Raw genomic sequence first — 23,482 nt, 5'->3', positions numbered from 1 at the left:
CACACAGCACTGAACACATAGCACCATTTCTCCATCTGCACAAGCACATCACTGAAAACCCAACACCATTTTTTCTTCTGTACAAGCTCACAAAACCTAGCACCATTTCTCCTTGTGGAGAAACAAACACAAGTGAACACGTCGCAACATTTCTTCATCTGCACAAGAACACAGCACCGAGCACCTAGCACAATTTTCCCTTCTGTACTTTCACACAGCACAGAGCACCTGACATTTTTTTTCTCCTTCTGCACAAGCACACAAAACTAAGCATGTAGCACGATTGTGTCTTCTGTAAACGCACGCAGCACTGAACACCTAGCACCATTTTGCCTTCTGTACAAGCACACAGCACTGAGCACCTAACATTTTGTTTTTCACCTTCTGTACAAGCACACAGCACTGAGCACCTAGCACCATTTCTCACAATCACTCTGTGAAAGAAGACAGCCAGTGCCTCTTTGCTGGATTTCTGTAGGGGCCATCGTGAAGTTACACCTCGTTTGTTAGAAGATAGTAAAAGGCAAGCATTTAAACATGATTTACGCACTTCCATGTATTGCAAGATGGCAGACGCTTTCTGTGCACCAATGCTATTTCTACACCACACTGTTATATCTCCGAGCGTCAGCTGTACTGCAAAGGTGCCATAGATGCCAGTTAGAGCATGGCATGAAAGTCGCCATAAACTAGTACTGGATCTTTAGCCAACCAAACCCTTTTGAATTCTGGAATTTGAGTTTCACATTCAAAACAGAACTGTCTGATGCTGACCCTCACGGCATGGGCCATGTGGCAGCTTTGCCCTGTTACTCATCACATTTGTGAAATGGAGTTCGTGATTTTTGTTTCACTCTATCTTGAATGTCACTATGGGTAACATTCCTTTTGCATTTTACACAGAACTGTGTGCACCAGCACCTTTCACAATCCAAGAGGGGCACAGTCGCTTTGCTGGAGCTCTGCAGGGGCTTTGTGACATTACACTTTGCTTGAAATAAGAAAGTAAAAGACAGACATGCATTATAACATCACCCCGAATGCTGAGGGAGCGCTTGACATTCTCTTTTAAAAGTTCTATGCAAATGGCTGTCAGAGTGCTTCGAAGCAATACCTACCAATGGCAATTACACGCTTTGCGAATTCCTCATAACGTACATGACACTCAAAAATGTGTGGCAAGTGGTGCATGGTTCTACATTTTATCATCATTCTGGTGACTGGTTTTATTTATATTTGTCACCCAATCAGCCAAGGACTTGCGTTCCACAGTTATCAATCTGTAAAAAAATCAACTTTTAAAACAACGTTGGACTCGGATCAAATTCCAAATGTAGGCCTTGCAATTGGATATATTACCTACCTTACCAAGGTGCGCATGTCATGGGGCCCAGCCTGGCGGGCGGCGGCTCTTAAATTCTTCAGAGAGGCTGGTTGGGAAGGGTAGGTGACGGCCGGGGTCAGGTCACACAGAGGGGGCTGGCAGCTCAAGCTCTGAGCAGAGAGCACCACTGTCTGCAGGCACGGTGGCGTCTTTCACACTTGCTTCTGCGCAGAGGGAGAGACTCTCAGGGTACGTGACGTGCGTTTGGGCCTGGGCGGTGGCTCGGCTCCCTATGCGCAAGCGCAGCCTGTGGAAAGTCAGCATCAGCAGCATGAGTAGATGCAGGCTGGCAGCCCAGGAGGCAGCGATATTCGTGTGTGTTTTGGATTCTCAAATCTAACGAACGTTGCTGCCTCCTGGCCTGCATCTACCCATGCCGTCACTGCCGTGTGATGACAGGCATCATGTTCGGGGCTAGCCTTTGGTTGTAGCCCCGTGATCTTCATCCGGGGCTACAAGCGAAGGATCCGGGGCTATAGCTCCTCTAGCCCCCCTCTAGCGACGCCCCTGGTCCATCAATTCCCTCCTCGGAATGATGTCTTCTTGCATCTACCTCATTCCCATGTGCAGGCTCTGGATGCGCCCGTTGCAGGAGTTCCTGGACGCGCGCTGGATCCAAACGACGGGCGGCTTCGAGGAGAGGATCACACTCGACGAGAGTTTCCGCCGAGCGGTCCGGTGGTGGGGCACCCGCGCGCATCTGACGACGGGCATGGACTTCCAGACCCCAGACCACCAGGAGACAGTGACCACGGATGCCTCCCTGGAAGGGTGGGGAGCGCACACCGAAAATCTGCACGCGAGAGGCCTTTGGCTCCCGACGGAGAAGTCCCTCCATATCAACGTCCTGGAGCTCCGTGCAGTGTTCTGGGCCCTCAGGTCCTTCCTTCCGTCCCTCAAGGGCAAGGTGGTGAGGATCTTCACCGACAACACCACCACCATGTTTTACATCAGGAAACGGGGCGGAACCAGGTCCCCAGCACTGTCCAAGGAGGCGCAGGACCTGTGGCATTGGGCCGTCACCCAAAGGATGTTTCTGGTGCCGTTTCATCTGGCAGGGATAAAAAACACCATCGCCGACTCACTCAGCAGGGAGCTGCGCTCGTGCCACGAGTGGGAACTACGGCAGGATCTAGTGGATTGCCTCTTCCGACGGTGGGGCACACCCCAGATCGACCTGTTCACGACGGCGACGAACTCCAAGTGCCAGAGGTTCGTCAGCAGGTTTCCCCAGGCGAGGAGCATGGGCGATGCTTTCTCGTTCCCCTGGGAGGGCCTGTTCCTCTACGCGTTCCCTCCTTTGCCACTGCTAATCCGGCTCGTCAACCAGCTCAAGAGGTCACGGTGCAGGATGATCCTCGTCGCACCTGCGTGGCCGAGGCAGATATGGTTCCCGGACCTTCTGGACTTGTCAGCGTCCCCGCCAATCAAGCTGCCGGTGGACGCGGATCTACTCTCCAGGGAAGGAGGCGCCATCCTCCACCACGACCCGAAGTCGCTGAACTTGCAGGCCTGGCTCCTGCTGCGCTAGAGTTTGGAGGATACGACATACCGGCCGACTGCAGAGAGGTTCTTGCAAAGGCCAGGGCGTCCTCGACTCTTAAATGCTACGGACACAAATGGAAGAGGTTCTCTGTCTGGTGCCACGCACAGAAGATTAACCCTCTACGGATTACGGCTCCCCAGGTACTGCCGTACCTGCTGACGCTGGCCAAAGCTGGACTGGCACACGCGTCCATCAAGATTCATCTTGCTGCGATCTCCCGATACACCAGAACCACGGGCCGGACGTCCTTGTGGTCTCATCGTCTGGTGAAAGAGTTCATGAAGGGACTGTTCAGATCGTTCCCGGCGGTGAAGGCGCCGGCCCCGGCGTGGGGGCTCAATGTGGTGCTGACCAAGCTCATAGGACCTCCGTTCGAGCCTCTGCACTCGGCCCCGTTGAAGTTTCTGTCGTGGAAAACAGCGTTTCTTGTGGCCATCACCTCCGTACGACGGGTGTGAGAGATCCAGGCTCTTTCCTGCAAGGCCCCGTACTTGACTTTTCACGACACGAGGGTAGTGCTCAGGACGCACCCCTCCTTCATGCCCAAGGTACCGTCGGACTTCCATCTCAACGAACCCTTGGTGTTGCCTGTGTTCTTCCTGTCGCCTTCGTCGCCGGCTGAGAGGACTTTGCACTCGCTGGATGTGGCTAGAGCGCTGAAGTACTACGTGGACCGCACAAAGTGTTTTCGGAAGACGTCACAACTCTTTGTGAATTTTGGACCTGTCAATCAGGGGAAGGCTCTCTCGAAGGCTTCCATTTCCAGATGGCTCTCCGGCTGTATCATGTACTGTCATCGGTTGGCAAACCGACCGCTGCCTGGCCGTCCGAGAGCCCATTCCACCAGAGCGATCACAGCTACCACGGCGTTCCTTTCTGGTGTGCCCCTGCTGGACATATGCAGGGCTGCACCGTGGAGGTCGACGCACACCGTCACGAAATTCTACTGCGTCGATCGGGATTCCAGGGAGGAGTCCAGGGTCGGCCAAGCAGTGCTGCGCAACCTGTTCGCCTGAGGTGAGCCTGGTGAGGAGGTAAGATGCTTAATGTTGAGTTTGATGTAATGCTTAATGTTGAGCCTTTGCCACCTCCCGTGGTTGTGCATGTGTGTACTGCTATGTATTCTTTATTCATGAGCATGTGAATCCATGCCAGACCCCATGCTGGAGAAGGAACAAGTTACTTACCTGTAACTGTTGTTCTCCAGCATGGGTCTGGCATGGATTCACATGCGAACCCTCCCGCCTACCCCTCTGCGGCTCTTCACTTGGTCATACTGCCACTTCACGTGCTTCCAAATCTGAAGATGGCTGCCAGAGGCGGTGCTTAGGTAGAGGGCAGTCATTGGCTGTGGTCAGTATGACGCAGAGACCAGTGATTGGTTGTTACTACGAAAGACAGATCAGAAACGAAACTGATACTGGTTTTTTCTTTACCGAGGATTCCCAGCCTCACGACGGGGAATATTCATGAGCATGTGAATCCATGCCAGACCCATGCTGGAGAACAACAGTTACAGGTAAGTAACTTGTTCCTTACCAACTCTTCGCACGCTCCGGAGGCCTTCGGCGCTGCATCCCACATCTGTAAGACAAAAGAAGGTGCGTTTAAAGACATTGGGTAACGTTAAATACTCACTCACTTACTTACGCGCTTACGCGCTTCCAGGCGCTTCTATTCCGCATATGGGTCCATCCTCAACTCACTTCAGCCAGTCAACCGCCATCGCCGGAACCCTGCAAAATAAGAGACAGCATTACAAAAGACTTTTAAAGACATTTGAAACATTCGGAACTCACCGTTCGTGAAGTAAACGACGGACAGCAGTCCTCTGAAGTCAAGAGGCCTGCGCTACCTATCCAGTGAAGAAACTGGTTACAGCACCCTGCCCCGAGGCAGATGGAGAGCTCGGCGTTCACTTTCCTAAGGTGAGAGCGTTAACCTTTGGGGTTCTACAGGAGAGGAGAAAAGGAAAGAGATAGGGACACCCCAATAACCCCAGTTCATTAATCCCATATTTTCTATCTGCAGACATCTTACTCTTCGAGTCAGGCATACAGTGCACAGAGGTCCAGCCCAAAGAGCCAACCGGGTGCTACACATCACTTTTGAAGATACGGTAGTCGCCCAGTCAAGACCGGCGCCTCTGCGAGAATCAGGTGAGCGTTACAGCTACCCCCCTTTCCGTAAAATAAATCCCTGGTGGCTACTGCCCCCCCCACTCCCAACCAAAACTCCCTTTTTGGTTTTTTTTGTTTATTTTGCTCCTTCCCTGGGGGCAGATGATCAGCCATCTACCCCAGGGGGGGGGAGCTAACCTTCAGGCCCCATCCTTTGGGGGGCCTGCACCCTTATTCCTGGTGGCACTCACCAGCCCTCCAATTGGATGGGGGGCCCACCTCATGCACACATGTCTGGGGGCATAAAACTGCCCCGAGGGAGGGCTACAAGGGGTGCTCCCCCTTTCCACTTGGTGTGGGAGGGGGAGGGCCACCACCCTTTCAGGGGGGCTAAAAAATCCATGGAGTCTAGCCCCCCCCCCCACTTCCCATCCCAGTCGATTTAGTATTTTTTAATTTTTTTTATTTTGTCCCCTTCCCTGTGGGCAGATCAGCCATATGCCCCCAGGGTTCAGCACATATGTACCCCATGCTTCGGGGGCCGAGGGGGGAGAGGGCTGCTTACTGTAAGCAACCCCCCTCACTCCACGTCACAAACGTATCCCTGGTGGTCCAGCATTGCTGGGCGCGGATCGAGCGCTCTGTGCCCTCTCCGCGCCCAGCAATGCTGTCACTCAGGGTGTCGTTGGAAAGGGGAGGATCTCCCCTTTCCAACGACACGATTCTCGAAAAAATCCCTGGTGGCTAGGGCCCCCAAACCCTCTCCCCCTTTCCCCTCACTTTTTATTTTGTTTCAGTTTAAAAAAAAATGTTATGCACCCACCCCTGGGGGCAGATGGTCACCTGTCTGCCGCCAGTGGTCTTAATATATGTGCCCCCATGCTTTAGGGGCCCTGGGGGGGGGAGGGCAGCTTACTGTAAGCAGTCCCCCCCACGTCACAAACATATCCCTGGTGGTCTAGTGGGCATTGCTGGGCGCGGATCGAGCGCTCTGCGCCCTCTCTGCACCCAGCAATGCTGTCACACAGGGTGTCATTGGAAAGGGGAGATTCTTCCCTCTCCAACGACACCTCCCTCGATCTCCGGCTTGAAATACAGCCGGAGATCGAGGGGGAGAAAGGCGAAGACTCCCCTTCTATTTTCACCGCAGCAGCCCGAAATGGCTGCTGAGGTGAAAATTACTTTCACTTTCACGTCGGCGTGCTTTACACATGCCGACGTGAAACTAAAGGTAATCCAGCCCCCTGGCAGTGAGGTGGGACCTCCCCCTCACATCGGCCAGGGGTTGGACTGCTCTGCAGGGATCGCTCAAAACAAGGTGCCAAAAAGGAAGAGCTATCTCGTCCTTGGCACTACGGAGGTAATGTCAAGGAAAAGATACCTCGCCCTTGGCACTTAAGGGGTTAAAGAAACCAGGGCAGACTACAATGACTGTGTAAGTATGAAATATGCACATATATGGTATTCACAAAGCAGAGTTGTCTTATTTCAAACTGTAATGAATCAAACCATTGATGTTATGTATGATGTCATTAGTGATGTCATGTATGGTGTAAATAGTGATGTCATTGTAGCCATAGGCTGCTCAATAGGGGTTGCAATGTTGAGGTGGACTTGCTTCAATTGCGAGTACTTAATTTCAAGGGTTTTATTTCATTAACTCTGATCACCTCAACTCTCCCAAGGTTTTTTTCAATTTGTTATTAGTAGTAAAGTATTCATTGATCATGGACATAGCTTTGGAAAGCAACAGAGACCTTTACAAGTTATAGTGGGAGGTACACAGTGAGGGAAGCAGAGATACAAGGGGAGCCTTGAGGTAACAACTGGGGGATGGGAAGGGCAGCCAATTTGGCACCAAACAAGCGGTTAGGTTGGGTTTTGGCACTGTATTTTAGATCGATTCAAAAATCCTTTGCAAACTTCCATGGTTGATGTTCTTTCCTTCATGTCCAGTTTGGCAAGTTTTGTCCTTTAGGGCACACCTCAGTACTTGAAGATTGATCTATTTCAAACACAGTAGAAAAGGGACTTTCATCTGCCCTTTCCTATACTCTTCCTCTGTAGAGAAGGCCCCTTCTACCTTGGAATGTCATCCTGGCAACCGTCGCACAAAAGCATTTGAACCCATTGCTTTGGCAGATTTGGTCCTCATTTTGTGTGACACTGCCGTTTTGGTGGCCATCATGTTGGCCTGTAGAATAAGAGTTGTAAGAGCTCTGTTTCAGAGCCCCATACCATCTTTCATAAAGATAACGTTGATATGCGAACCCTTCCTTCGTGCCTCCTGAAAGTGGTATCTGATTTGCTATTTCAACTGAGAAATTGTTCTACCAGCTGAAAGCGTTTCTTCTCGTGAGGCCTTTCATTATCTTTGGTGGTACATGGCCAGATGGACAAAAGGTTAAAGTGGCTGTTACTAGGTGGATAGACCCCTGAATTAAGCTCTGTTACAAATCGCAGAGTAAAAGTCTTCCAAAAGGGATGCATGCTCACTTAATGAGATCCAAGGCCGTGGTTGTGGCTTTCGAGAGGCATGTTCCACGGCAGGCAATATGCAAAGTGGCTACATGGGCCTTTTCCTCTGTATTCTGCAAACACTATTCTCTTGACACCAGGTCTAGGGCTGATGCTCATTTTGGGCAGGCGACCCGTAGGAAAATGTTTGCTTCAGTTTTGGCTCATCCTATAGGGCAGAGTGATGTTTGATACTCTCCCATAACTATCTAGAAAGGTGGGCGAGACAAAGGAGTAAGGGAAACAGCCTGACGTAAATGCCTTCCAGCATAACCAACAAAGAGCTGATCGTCCACTCTGACCCGGGACATCCGTGAGAGATAGAAACTCAAAGCTCTCCTAGGATCCAACCTATGGAGCCTCTCCTCTTCCTTACCAGGATGTGGAGGCGGATAAAACACCGGAAGAATTACCTTCTGGCTCAAATGGAATTCCGACACAACCTTCGGAAGAAAAGCAGGCTGCACCCTAAGGACAACCCTGTCCTTCTGAAACACAGTGAAGGGTGGTTTGGCGGAAAGTGCCTGCAACTCACTCACTCTGCGTGCGGAAGTAACCGCAACTAAAAATACAGTTTTAAAGGATTACAGTCGCAACGGACAAGAATGTAAGGGCTCAAACGGAGCTCCCATTAAGAACTTTAGAACCAAATTCACACGCCATCCCAGCACCTGGAAAGGCGACGGTGGAAACACATTAGTTAGCCCTTTTAGAAACTGTGAAATCAAAGGAATCTTAAAATAAGAACATTCATCACACGAGCGCTTAAATATAGAAGGCGCCGCCAGGTAACCTTTAATGTTACCCACTTGCAGGCCCTTGTCGGTTAAGGAAAGCAAAAAAGACAAAACCAAAGGAATGGAACATTGGAAAGGATCCACATTCTGTACCCTGCACCAGTGGCAGAACTTTCTCCAACGGCAACGGTACAGGGATTTCATTGCGGGCCGTCTGGCCGAAAGCAACACCTCCATCACATCTTCATGGAGGTCCCAATCCTTATACCTGAACCTTTCAGATACCAAGCATGAATGCTGAGAGACTTGACCTCTGGATGGAGAACCCGACCCCCCTCCCGTGAGAGCAGATCGTCTCGGTAGGGAAGACGGCGTGTAGGGCAGATAGACATGTCTAGAAGGGCAGGTACCACGCTCTCCTGGCCCATGCCGGAGCAATGACGATCATTCGGGAACCGAACCTCTGTAACCTCCACACTGTATTGTCCGTCATAATCAGGACTTTCTTCCCTTGCACAGATGGCAGAAACGCCTTCAGGGCTAGCCTGCCAGCCTGCAGCTCTAACAGATTGATGTGGAGTCTGGACTCTGACGGAGACCAATGGCCGCTGGCTGTCAACTCGCTAGCATGAGCTTCCCAAATCGAATGCTGGGAGACACTGGGCACGTTGAAATTTGTCCACCATCTGCAGAATGTGATGAGCCCTCACCTGGGGAGGCGAACACAGCCCCAGTGATGTCGAGCACAGTTCCGATGTAGTGGAGCCGCTGGGGTAGTTGTCAAATGGGACTTCTTTAAATTGAGGGAGAAGCCCAACCTGTGAAGGGAGTGGCAGGTGACGGACAGATGATCCAGGACTTGCTGGGGAGAGCGCCCCCTGATCAACCAATCGTCCAGGTAGGGGTAAATGTGAATCCCCCCTTTCCTGAGATACGCTGCCACCACCATCAGCTTGGTGAAGACCCTGGGGGCGGAGATCAATCCGAACGGCAGGATCCGAAACTGAAAATGCGAGTCACCAACCGCGAACCTCAGGTGCTTCTTGTGCTTGGGATGAATCGGCATATGAAAGTAAGCATCCTTGAGGTCGAGAGACACCAACCAATCCTGAAGTTGAAGGGCCTGGAGGACTTGAGCAAGAGTCATCATCTTGAACTTGTTCTTCCTGAGGAGCTTGTTCCGCCAACGCAAGTCCATGATGGGTCTCAATCCCCCGTCTTTTTCGGAATCAAAAAATAAGGGGAATACCATCCCTTGTTCCTCTCCGCTACAGGCACCAGTTCTATGGCGCCTTTCTCCAGCAGGGATAGGATTTCCTGCGCAAGGAGCGGATCCAGACGCTTCAAAGAGAGCTTCCCCGGTGGATTGTAGTGAGGCCTCTGCCGAAAGGGAAGACAGTAGCCGTGGGTTATGATCTCCAGAACCCACACATCTGAAGTAATGGCACGCCATTCTCCAAGATGCTGCGCAAGTCTGCCCCCAACCAGCGAACCATGGGACATGGCCTCATGACTGAGCAGACGCAGCTGCGGCAGTGCCTGAGGGCAAAGAGGCAACTGGCCGAGCGGCTTTGGCACCTCGAGTACCTCGCTTTCCACCTCTGGTACTCCTACGGTGGCCCCTTTGACTGGCAGCTCCTCTCGATCTACCATAGGAAGAGTAGTACCGAAAGGATCCTCCCCTCCACTGCTGTCCCCTAGGACGAAAAAATGTGTACAAAAAAGGGGATTTTGTCCTGGCTGTAGGAGTCAGAGCTAATTGCAACTTATTTATTGCAAGTCAACGTTGTGGAGTATTCACTACCCTTCGGTGGCACTATTTATGCATATCCTAGGGTAGGTGTACATGAAGGAGAATAATCCACATGTGCTAGCTTGTTTACGAGGGGAGGAACAGCTTTTATTAAGTAACTGTCATTCCGCCCATATAATAGACCACAGTTCAAACAAATGTAAGCGGTAAGCATATATCAAAGCCCAAAACAAATTGATGCATGAACATGCTGCATGGTAACAGTGATAGAGAGAGACACAAATTCAAAGACATCTTATTGCTTCTAATACATTCTGTTCTTCTCCAGCATTGGATCTTTCATGGATTCACATGCATAGAATATTCCCCGTCGTCAGACTGGGGCCCTCGGTACACATATATAGCCTTTTCCTATAGGAAAAACTTCCAACACTTTTGTGTCCTATCTACGTCCATTTAGGACCCGCCTACGCATGCTCCGTAGGCCGTCCCAGTATAAGAGGCCCGCCCCCGCGGCTCCCCTTCAGATTTCACCCGCACTGCAAAGTAGTGGGATCTCCTCGCGTCATCTTACTTTTTGGTACAAGGTTGTGTACTGGAGTTGGAGTTCGAGAACTTTTCCTCCATGTCAGGAAAAGCGCTGTTCCGTCCATGCGCGACGTGCGGATTGAAAAAAGTTTACGAGGGGGACGGACATATGGATTGTATATACTGCCTCCACCCTCGTCATTCGGCTGATAGCTGCGACATATGCAAAGGGTTTTCTCAAAAGACCCTCAAAGACTGAAACCGACAGCTGGTGGCATGGCTGAATGATGGAGCAGGGGCATACCCCCCTTCGGAGGTAGGCTCCACACAATCGGCGAAAACATCACATCGCGCTGCCTCGTCGGAACCACTGGTGAAGAAATCTCGACTGACGGAAAAAGAGTCATCTCGGAGTCATTCGGCTAGAGAATCCTCATCGAAAAAATAGTCATCTTCATCAAAAAAGTATGACAAGGAAAGGCCGAAATCCTCCTCGGGCGATCACCATAGATCGACCTTGAGTCGAGTAAAGGCAGGCCAAGTGTGGAAAAGGCGGGACCGCCTAAACCACCTGCTAAGCCACCGTCGTCGACGGCGGTCCAGTCATCGGCCTCCACCCTGCCACTGACGCATGTGGTATCCACCGTCCCACCGACGACTGCGACGGTGGCCTTGTCAACAGGGATTCTACAGGAAGCCTGGAGGCCTGAAGTTTTTGATCCGCTCCCCCCGGATACTTTATTGCAAGAACAGGCTGTGTCGCTGTCCTCGGGGGACCTTGGAGGGGTCTAACATAGCCAGGCTAAAGGGTGACCAAAATAATGGATCATTTATCCAAGGAGGAAAAGGCAGAGGTTGACGTACTGCAGAGCCCAAAGACTTTGCTGCAGCTTTGGCGGTCTGCAACCTCTCAAGGCTCTCGTCAGCCTTGCTGCCAAACAGATAGACCCCATCAAAGAGCATGTTGAGAAGCCGGGATTGCACATCAGGAGCAAACCCCGACTTCTGCAACCACGCAAATCTGTGTATCACGGTGCTCGCAGCCATGGACCGACAGTCTGCTGTGTCCAAACCCGACTAAACGGCTTCACACATGGCATCCTTGCCGTCCTGCACAAGGGCTAGAAAACCATCCCTTTCATCCCTTTCGGGAATATGCTCAGCCGCCAAGGGTGCACAATTCCAGAGAGTGTGAGTGAATCTTGCCAAGGTACAAACGGAGTTGACTGCCTTCAAAGCCATACCCCCAGATGAAAATACCTTCTGCGCCCAACCATCAAAGCGCTTATCGTCCCTATCAGGAGGGATGGTAGGGTACGCAGTCTGCTTTGTGGGGGGCGTAGCCGCCTGCACCACCAAACTCTCGAGTAGGGTGCGTCGACAAGTAGCAGGGGTCACCACTGGCTGGACAGTATTTTTTCGGAAACAACTTATTCACTGCCGGGAGACTCTCCGGACCAGTCCAAGCCGCCGCCACCCTTCTTTGCAAAGCCATATGAAATGGCAACACCGGGTCAGTGGGTGGACCTTGGGCCAGGATATCCGTCAGATCATCCTGCAGAAAATCAACAGGTGGAGCAGACCACCCCAAGTATTCAGTCACTCTCAACATGAGGCACCTATATGAGGATTCGGCATGCATACCAGACTCAGGCCTGCCAAACTCCCCCTCCGAAGAGTTGTCAAGCCCACTGGCGTCATGCAAGGACTGACGGGAGTTCTTCCATCGGACTGTGACCAGACAACAGGTCATCAGGGACATCAGTAGGCACAACCACCTCCTCATCAAATCCTTCTTCCACCTCCGAAATGTAATCCAAATCTGGGTGAAGGGACAGAGAAGGGCTCAAAAACAAGCCTCACTGGCTTACTGAGTGTTAGGGAGAATTCTCTGTTTAGGCTGAATTTCCTAACCTAGTGAGTCCCCCAGCAGCTTTGCTGGATTTCTGGAGTTTGTTTTTTTCTCCTGCCAAGAGTGAGTCTCTTTTCCTCACACTCTTGGGCATGATTTGAGGGGTTCCTTTGACTGTTAATGTGTTTTATGGGCTATGGGGTCTTTTACTCCATAGGGTCTCATGTGTTTTTACTATGTGTTACACAGCACCCTCAGTGCAGTGACACAGGGGTGTCATAGTGACACCCCACCATAGACTCCATACCCTGGGACTAACTACTGTTCCCAGGGCATGTAAAGTCACCATTGGCTTTACTAGTCCCAAATTATGAACAGAAACCAGTACAAACCACCATATTGTGGACGTACTGGTCGGGGCAATTCGATTGCCCCGGGGTCTGTTATTCGAGGGGGCACGTCTCTGTCGCCCCTGATCGAATTTTGGCTGGTGGCAGTGGATACTACTTTTCATATTCGACCGCAAATATATCTCTATGGGATTTTCCCATTGTTCGAGGCTACCAACTTTAATTATTTAATTCCTATAGCCTCGAACATACCGCCGGGTTATTTATTTAATATTAATTCACCGGTTGGTATTTTTTGCCAGAACTCGATTCTAAAATGGCATTTGTTTTCTCTTCTGTGACTCCAACCCAAGTCGAGCCCTTTGTTCCACTTTTGTCGGGCTTCTCCACAGAAGCCTCCAAAAGTGGTGCCACTCTGGGTACCACAGGGGGCGTGGGAGGGGGTTTTGCCTTGGCAACTCAAGTCGCACTCTTGTGTGATTGGCCCAAGTGGTGAACCGGCCGGCTCACCACTTAGCATGTTTGATTGACAGCTAGGCTGAATGAATGGGGGTTTCTTGCATAAAAGCAGGGCTTTTGGGAGTGCAACTTCAGAAGTCGCCACAGGACCTGAGAATCCAAAGAGGGAGAAGCTGAGCCGACCTGCAATGACGACACCACCGGTGGAGCCCTGCTGAACTGTCTAACCACTTCCCGACGACTGAGGAGATCTTCTTGCCGGAGAGTCTCTTCCCCTTGAGCTGGTGGTGACAACCAGTTCGCCTTCCTTTTCGCCTACCAGGACGTCTAGTGGTCGAATTGCCCGTGCCAAGCAACCCGGCAACTGGATAGCCACTTACCACTGAACTGCGAATAAAAGGACCACTCCTTTGAATCGAGAAACTCCACGGCTGGTTTCTTCCCTGGCAGTACAACGACTCCCTGCTTTCCTCCCCGACGAGATCTTCTCTTCTGCCGGACGAAGCACCAACTCGCAACCACTGCCAGGAACAACTGCCCCTGCTGGAGTGTTCTCACCATTTCAAGGAACTGTGTCCGCCTGGCCTCCCTTTCTATAGATTGCTACAAGGTGACAGTAAATCCTTAACCTTCTAAACTGGGCTGGCCTCTTGACCATCTAACTGGTCCCTTTCTTTTGGTCCAACTTCTTTCTGAACCTTTCGAGACTTTTGTGCACTTTTCAACCGTGTGACCTTGGACAAATTTCGTTCTGATCCTCTTAAAGTGGATCCGGCTTTCTGAACTCTAACTTCACGGTTTGATTCTGCCTACCTCTCTCGCTGTGTTCTTTTGAAAGTGTTGGGATCTGTTTCAATTTATGCTCTGCCTTTCTCTCCCTTTTAAACCAAATTATTAGAGTGCCATCTGCGTTAAGCGCTCACCGCTGTCTGAAAATAAGTGGGGCTTTACTTAAGGCTTGTCTAATATTCTTTTAAGGGAGTGTATATATTTTAGTAACTGTGTTTTTGAACTTGCTTGAGATTAGTACCAGTGTGTTTTCTTAGATGTGCTTTTAAATAAATAATTATATATCTTTTGCACCAAAGCTCTGGTCAGTGTTTGCTTGTTCTACTGTGTGTACCTGCCCTATTGTGTATGCTCTGTATAATGCCTAACTCTTCTTGAGAGCAGTCTGACTGCTCAGCCACAGCTACCAGGTAAATCTGGGTGGTGCAGACTGCTAACAATTGGGTTTACTGATAACTCCTGTAGTCCTAAACTTTTTGCAGTGGTCCCTAAGGGAACTGCACAGGTTTCTGCCTAACACTGAGAACCTTCTTCAGTGTTTCCACAGCCCTCCAGGGCACCTCTGGCAAATTCTCCACAAACGGCGTTGAGGGCGCTGATGGAGTCGACATCGACCGAGGCGCCGATGACTTCGACAACTGCTTCAAGACCGGAGTCCCGAGAGTGTCCTTCGACGGCCTCGGTGCCGATGGCGTCAATGACTTCTTCTGAGCCGGAGCCTCGAGAGACTCCCTCGACTAACACAGCGCTGATGGCGTCGACGCCTTCTTGGAAGGCCTCACAGGTTCCAACGGTCTCAATGGTGTCGAGGACCTGGATCTGGCACGGCTATGGCGATCAACCTTGTCCGATCGGGACCTCGACGGCTCCCGATGATCGCTCCGCCCGAGCCCGAAGGCGTACGAGTGGTGGACCGAGCCCTTTCCTTGCCGGCTTCTCTCGAAGGCGCAGACGGAACAGTGCCTTGCGATTCGAAAATTGCCATCATCTGCTGGCGGAATGCATCCCAATCTGCCGGCGACGAAGACTTGGTGGGATAAGTCACCCGTCTTCTGGCGGAGTCCTCTGACGAGGACTGGGAAGACGACCAGTGATGGCGCTTCCGAGAATGCCTCGAAGAGGCAGAGGAATGGCGGGGACCACTCCGAGATCCCCTGGACTTTCGTCGATGCGGAGAGTTGCCCCTCGAGTCGTTGGTCGAAAGCCCAGCGGATTTCAACTTATGGGGCTTAGACACCCTACCTACCTTTAATTTCTTCTGTTCCCGCAAGGCCTTCGATGTCAGGGACTGGCGGTCATCGCAGTCGTCGGTGGCGTGGCTTTCGCCGAGGCACCAGAGGTAGCTGTCGTGCGTGTCCGTGATGGACATTTTAGAACCGCAGTAGCAGAAAAAACAGAACTGAAACCACGGGCGCCGTGCGTCCTCTATATAACATCCGGTGATCTAGACCCTCGATAGAGGCCCTCGAGGGACAACGTATTGACGTAATCGAAACAGAACGCCTACACCGAAAAAAATTCCAAAGCAGCACAGCTGTGGTCATTACCTGTCATAGATGTGGAATACGTCGGAGGACACAATCCCCTCGAACAGTTACTCACTGTAGTGACTATTGATCCCCTAGTCCCTAGTCACATTTCCTCCATACACCTGTCCTCCGTCCCCCTAAAAGTAGTTAGACTTGGTAGATGAAGGGACAGAGGGGAAGGGGCGTAGGGTTGAGGGCTAGGAGCGGGGGCCACGCTCATGCTCTTTGACCATTTTCCCAATTAAAATATGAAAGAGGAAGTGTGCTATTCTGTGCAAGCACTGCCGTCTTACCCCCTTCTGGGCGGGAACTCCCATGGGTTTGGAGCAACGGGGACTATAATGGTCACAATGGTGAGTAACATTTGCTTTTAATTGCTACAGGAAATATTTTAATGGTAATGTTTTACCAGTAGGATTCCCACTTAGAGGTCATGGAACAATCAATGAGCATGTTGATCTATTATTATTGGTGTCTTATATACAGGTACCAGACCGCATGATTGCTTTGAGGCGCCAAAGTCATCTGGTCACAGCCAATGTGTGTAGGCATGTGTACAGAGCATTGACATTTAATTAAGGTTTGTGATAAATCTGAGGATGTCGTCCCTACTCACCTAGGGGAAACCTTGTCCATGGGGCCACAGTGGTGCGCCCGCAGTACAATAGTCCCCCTGGGGGTGCTGCACATAGGGAGAATCACATGGGGAAGGATGCCCTTTATGGGATTGGGGACGACCGTTCTCAGAGAATGCGGTATACCTCTGCTTCAATACACTCAACCTCTTCTCTAATGCAAAATCCTCCTTCCCCCTCTCTAGATAGAGCCAATGTGTTCTATTGTTAAGTCAGTCAACCTAATATATTTGACAGGACTAAAACACCAGAGAATACTGTTGGGAAGGGAGCAAGCCGATCCTACCCCGTAGGCGCTTTAGGGTGAGGCGAGCCCCATTGGAAGCACTATAATAGACGAGGGGGCGTCCTAAAGGTCCCCACACAATCATAATATTGTACGCAATTTAGATGTTTAGACATTGTCGCACACATAAGCAGACACCATTTTGTAGATATTAAGTAACTATAGTCAAAGCATAGGGCCTGCCGTGCAGCATTTAGTGTGTTAGACACAGGCCGCAAGCTTGAAGGGGAAATCTGACTGGGCCCAAGCGATGAGAGAGGCCCCCGCTGCCAAACTCCACAGAAGCCCTTCTTTGTTCTAAAGTTACCAATATGTTTGTTCTAGGAAGAATGTGCCCTGCAAGGCCACAAGACAGTACTGGGCGCCTTGGTGTATCTCTTATCAAAAACAGGCCTGAGCAGGCCTCTGACCCCCACCCGGCCAGTTATAGCCCCTACAACTGCTAAAGTCCCAAGACCCCTGAATTCCAAGATACTAGTTGACCCCAGACCACCGACCATAAAGCAATCAACCACAAAAGATCTAAGAGCGGTGGTCGTCCCACCTTTATCTCGTAATGACATGAATTGTAATGCAAGGTACAGGAAAGGATAAATTGTAGTTCAAAAGCGAGAGTGGAAGCCGAGAGACGCGATTGGGTTGAGTGAAGTATATGTGGGTTAGTGTGACCTCGAGACTCCCCCTGTGGCAGTCTTTGAGCATGCCAGGTGCACTGTATAATGATAGAGTAGCATTATTCACAAATGTAGCTAATTGCTTCTTTGGCCTTGGTTTCCTGGTGACGATGAGCCCAGCAGACCCCACGTGATGGAAGACGGACGGACAGGGACTAATGACCTTGCATCCCCTATGGAGCAACCCGACCATGTACAGGGTCGCACCAGCCAGCTGCATGGGTTTCTACTGTATACAATGACGTGACCTATGACTCAGTGTCTTCTTTTAAGCTTCTGCTTGTACTTTTTTTTCGCGAGAACGTTCCCTGGCAGCAAAGTTCTTTCCTGACGCACCTATTTTTTTTAGAAATAAACACTTGCTATCCTTGCCAGAGTTTCTTGGGCCTTTTCCCCTAGCGGGTGTTATTTTTTCTGGTGTAAGAGTTTAGGGTCGTGCCTTCAATACAAAGCATGTTACATATGGTTCTGACTGTCCCTCCCAGGTTACCCTGGGTTCTTTTTTCTCACCCACCCCCTTCTCCACCTGTGGTGTTCCCCAGGGCTCTATCCTCTCGCCCTGGCTCTTCAACGTCTATTTCGCTCCTCTCCTTCACCTTATCTCTACTTTTTCACCACACTTCCAGTGTTATGCAGATGACACTAAACTCTTCTTCAGACTACCCTCTGCATCTCTTCTAACCTCTTTTCTCATACCCGACTGCCTGTCCGCTAGCCAGTCTTGGTGTACCTCCAATGACCTCTGTCTCATTTCCAGCAAGACTGAGATTCTTCCTATTGGGACTCCTCTTCCCTCTTTTCTCCCTTCAGTCTGGCCACCCTCAATGGGCTCTCACCCCCTCTCCTTCCTCTGAGGCCAGAAACCTGGAAGTTATCTTCAACTTCTCTTTCATTCCTCACATCTTGGACCTTGCCAAGGAGACCCATTTCCAACTCTACCTACTCGGTGACATCCTCCCCTTCCTCACCTTTCCCCAGAAGCTCAGCGTCACCAGAGCTGTGGTACTCTCCAGGCTGGACTACTGCAACAGCCTCTTCCTTAATCTACCTTCTAACTGCCCCCTGCAGCTAATACAGAATAGGACTGCAAGACTTATCTTTGGCCTTAAGCCCAGGGACTGTATTTCTCAGCCCTAAAATCTCTCTACTGGCTCCCGGTTGCTGCAAGGATCAAATTTAAATTCATCTGCATTATCCATAAGGCTGTCTGGGGCCAGGGACCACGCTACCTGCAACTTGCTCTCACCAGGGTCGGACTGGGACAAGAAATGGGCCCGTCACCCAAAATAAAGTGGCCCACCCGTCAACTCATGACCCTTGACCTCTGCATCACCGGAAGTGATGTCATTTGACCCCACCCCAAAGTGACATCCCGCGCAGCGATGAAACACGACCTCTCACCCTTTGGCAAAACAGGAAGTGGCATCAAATGGCATTGTTGCTAAGTACACTACGAAACATATGGTTATGATTTCACTAATGTGATCTACATTTCATACAAGAATGGATCACCATATGTATCATTAATATCTGTGTGTATAGATCCATATTGACAAATTACTGTGAATGCAAGCAGACGTCCAAGGCCAAATGTTATTGCATAGCACTTCCGCTTAAGCTCTGTTATAGAACAAATATACATACAATATCACCCAACCTGTGTTGGTACTCATTTATCGACCTAAGAAGGATGAAAGGCTTTTTGAAAAGAAAAGAAAACAAATTGAAAAAAATATATATATTTTTTCTATTTTATTTTTTCCAATCCGGCCCAGGCATGGCCAGAAACCGGCCCCGCTCTCCTTATCCTTCCCTCTCTCCCTCCTGTGCTAAACCACACAGTAGCTGTTGATTGGTTGCCTGGGCCCTTATCTGTCCTTCTGGGTCTTGGCCCTCTGTCCGATCACCCCCAGAATCCGCCCTCCCCCTGCACTTGCCTTGGAGTACCACTTGGCCTGTTGCCCTACAGATCAGCACTTATTGTTGGGCTGGTGACCCCACCTCCATCTTGTGGTCACTCCTTGGCACTTACTGTCCCCCTGTGGACCCTCTAGCATTTACCCCCTTCCCCTTCTCTCTCCCTGCACTTGCACGATCCAAATGTTCACAAGGCATAGTAGGACGGCTTTCTGTATTTTGCATTTTCCGTTGTCTTGTTTTTCCCTTGGCCCCTTCCCTTGCCCTGTGAGCACTTTGAAACAGAATTTTCTTGATGAATGCGCTTCAAAAATGCCCAATAAATAAAATAAATGGTTCTAATACAAGTGCTGTGATGATGATCAAGTCTGAGGGTCACTCTGGAGAACCAGAGTGAGCAGTCTAGCTTCCCACAGTATGCGATTGGCCTAATCCAGCATGGAGGTTCAAAAGGAGCTCAGCTGAGACACTGGGGGATAGCTGCCCTCCAAGGTGGAATTGCGGGAACCGTGCACCAGGCGAGCAAACGAGAGCCACTGAAGACCTCACAAATTACCCGAATGCTACCGGAGCTTCAAGAAGGTATGCAGCTGCTCTGGAAACGCTGGCACCTGCATGGAAGAGACAAACGGGTCCGCTTGTTACCCAAGAAGTGCCCGAGGTCCGGGGAAGTAAGCGAGTGAAAACTGAAATAAGGATCTGGGACCTGAGAATAACCAAGATAGAAAAAGTATGTTTGGCAGGAGAGTGAACCAAGCAGATATGATAATGAATTGAGAGTCTGGATCCCACACTCATATGAGAAGCCAAGATTAAGAGGGTCTGGAACCCTTACTGTAAAAGAAACAAACAAGGATGAGTTGCATGCTTGGCAGGGGAGTAAACCAAGCTGGTACAACGGTACATTGCGAGTCTGGGACCCGCACCCATTTGAGTTTGCGAATAAGAGGATCAAGAACCCTAGAACTGAAGAGGACTCATTAGAAGGAATCCTACACTTGGTAGGGGAGGGTGCCAAGTTGGGGGGGGTGGGGGTGATTGTGAATCTGAGACACATATCCTTGTGAATTACCCAGTGACATTTACCGAAGATGATACAGGACTCGGAAGCCCAAAAGGAAGGAAAGTAGAACACAGAGTCTAGGGGAAAGGAGCACAATCCTAGCCTTGGAGTGTTACATTTGTGAACATTGTTTATTTCATTAGTTCTGAATACCTGAGAGACTGGGAACATGTCTGTTAGTTGGAACTACAATGAGTACTTTACCTTGGAAAGAGATCATCCTTGCACAGTTGATTTAAGTTTAGTTTTGGGGGCAGAAGTAGGATTTTAAAACACGGCAGTGACTGACTTTTTAGTTTTACACATCCTGACAATTTTCACTAGTTTGCTTTGAAGTAGGAAAACCCCTCTTAGCTTTAGGGATAAAGAGGCATTTTTCAAACTTTCTTGATCAATAAAAGTTTATACCCAAAAATATGCCACCATTGTGATCGATCCTTACTTCTGCACCCTTACAGGTTAGCAAGCAAATACTTTCAAGGCACAAGAGAGTACATTCCAGAGTTGCTAAGGAGACATAGGGCCTCATTACGAGTTTGGAGGTAGCCATGCCCTTAATGAGGTCTGGGTTCCTTGAATGAGGAATTACCAGGCCATTCCAACCTTGGAGGACCCGGTAATTCCTCATTCAAAAAACCCATCCGCATTCCCATTTGAGCCCCCATAGGGCTCAATGGGAATGGGGAGAGCGCTAATAACGGACCCGTTAATAACAGGCCCGTTATTAGCTCCCTGGTCCCCTTGTGGGACCCGCAAAGGACATCTGGTCTGATCAGACGTTCAGAGCGGGTTCCGCAAGGGAACCTCGTAATAGGGCGGAATGGTTTTACCAGCACCGGCACCATTACCGGCGCCGTTAAACCCATTCCGCCCACCTCATAATGAGGCCCCTATACTGGGAGGGGCGAGTGAGCGAGCAAGGGAGGAGAGCGATGAAGGGATGGTAGGGTTGGAATGAAAATAAATGCAGTTTACTAAAGAGGTAAATGTGCTATAGGGTCTAAAAGTGAAAATCAAAATCAGGTAAATGCTTTTGTGGTAGAGCTGGAAGGAGGGAGAGAAAGGCTGATGGATAAAGTGTTAACCAAGGCGGAAGGAGAGGGAGTAGGGAGTGGCGTCTGGGGGTTCAAAGTGCTTATATTGATATTGTTGAAAAAAGGTATGTCTGGATAACGGAGGGAGTGGAGTCATTCGATTGAACTGTTGGTTGTGTGAAGGTTGAACCTTGGCAGTGTATCAGTCTTCAGATAGGTTTTTCTTAAGGTGTGGATTGTGGGTTCTTGAGAGATGTAGTCTCGTAGATTGTTCCAATAGGTGGGGGCAATGGAAGCAAATGACTTGCCTCTGTGTTTTTGCACTGAAATTTGACAGGTGTTAATTTAGTCTAATTTGATGACCGTGGGTATCTGCGTGGGATGGCTAGCTTAAGGAATGATTGGAGGCATGAGGGGCTGGGATAGTGGATGATCTTGTAAGTAATGTTTAGGAACTCTGGCTCTGTTTTAATTTGAATAGGTAACCAGTTGAGTGTTTTTAGAACGGGAGTGATATGGTCCTGAGGCTTCAGGCTCAGTATACATCTTGCATTTATATTTTGGATAATTTTGATTGATTTTAGATTTTGTGAGGACAGACCCATATAGAAAGAATTTCAGTATTCACTTTGAAAAGTATTAGGGCTTTGGTGGTGGTGATCTTTTGGCAATGTCCCAAGTATGGGGGTATCTTTCTGAGGATGTGTAGGAGGTCGTTTTATTTTTTTACTGGTGTTTTATGTGGTTTGAGAGATGGATCAGTGTCTATTCGGACTCCAGGTGTTTTGTGCTTTTGAACTAGGTGAAGGGAGGGGTTACTAGGTCAGCGGACCACATAAAAGGAAGGTGCTGAATGTGTTGGGTGCCAAAAACCATGACCACTGTGTTGCTGGGGTTTAGGGACATCCCTTTTTTATGGCTGTTTAGTGAAATGGAAATAGCAAACTGTATCGTCTTGAAAGGCAGGTTGAAAATGCAGATGTTTAAGAAGTGTAGGGTGACTGACGGTGTCAAGCGCTGAAGACCGGCCTAGAAGGTTCAGGCAAGTAGTTATGTTGTGTAGTGTGTGCAGTTTGTGTTCTGTCTTGTATTGAAGAGGTTTCAGTGCTTCTGTGGTGTCAGAAATCAGATTAATTGTTGTAGAGGAGGTTGTGCGTTTCTGAGAATTGGGTGGGTTGGTTTCTCCATGATTATTTATTTGAATGGTAGATTAAAGATGGGTCTACCGTTGTCTGGGTTCTTTTTAATGAAGATAAGTCATTTTCAGGAGTTGTCCACCCATTGCGGTTTTGATCTCTGTGCAGAACAGGCCAGTTTTTAATGTGAAATTGCAGCGTTGTGCTGTGTGGGTGGGGGTGGTTAGTAGGGATCTATTTTCTTTCATTCATGTACTGGAACATTGTAGTGAATGACTCTGTTGTAATTCATTTTGATGCGATTAGTCAGTGCCGAGGTATTTTAAATGTGTATTTTTGGGGGTAGGAGTTTAAGGGGGTTTGGGGTGGGAGATGGGTCGGGGGGGTATGTGAGGATCCTCCCCATTATATAAAGTAAACAGAAAAACTAATTGCATCAAAGTGAATTGCCACAAAGTAATTCAGCTCGATATAGAAATGTAGAACCTTTTCCTTATGGAGGCTGGGCAAGGGTCAGTTTGAGGGGAGGATGTTAAGTTCATTATTGCCTTTTCTATTTCCCATGCTGAAGTAGACATTGAATGCTTTGAATGTAGGTGGAATGAGGCTAGGGTTGCGCAGTGGGGTTGTCGAAGGCTAAGGTTGAAATGGTATAGTGTTCTGGATTTTCTTCATCTTCGTTTGGAAAGTTAGAGCTATATTGTCATCCCAGCCTTTGGTAGGAGGGGGGAGGTTGTTAAAGGTTTCAGGGTTGGTGATGTGGCTGTATAATATATTGAGTTCAGCTGTTAATTATTGAGCTCTGGTGATAGTGGATTTCTTTCTTTTTTCTCTTGAGCATCAAACTATATCCTCTGGAGACAATTTTTAAATTGTGTCCTTTTCTGATTTGATTTTTCTTCATTTGTGTGGGTGTTTATGGAGGTTTAGATCCAAGCCAAACCGTGTGTTGGATCTTTTCTCGATGAAAGATACCAATGCTGGAGATTTCTACTTGGAGGTAAGTAACTTTTATTTACTCCGCATAATGCTCTTGTCCTAATAGTCTCCCTTCCTCCACATGATTCACCCTCCTATCACTTCCTCTATGTAACAAGGTCCTTTGTGAGGGGATGGGCTGAGAGGAGAAGGACTGAAGGAAGAGACAAATAGGTGCAGTAGGAGGGGCTCTAG

At 49.4% G+C, this 23,482-nt stretch overlaps 1 protein-coding gene across 6 annotated transcripts in view; it reads left to right on the top strand.

Moving 5' to 3' along the window:
* Window positions 1–23,482, top strand: part of TDRKH (tudor and KH domain containing) — a 2,163,439-nt gene that overhangs the window by 1,724,854 nt on the left and 415,103 nt on the right. The gene's annotated exons all lie outside the window — the stretch shown is intronic.

Source organism: Ambystoma mexicanum, chromosome 1p, assembly GCF_040938575.1.
Source record: "Ambystoma mexicanum isolate Mex_15411 chromosome 1p, UKY_AmexF1_1, whole genome shotgun sequence".
Classification (NCBI taxonomy): Eukaryota; Metazoa; Chordata; class Amphibia; order Caudata; family Ambystomatidae; genus Ambystoma; species Ambystoma mexicanum.
This window is presented reverse-complemented; position numbering and strand designations above follow the sequence as displayed.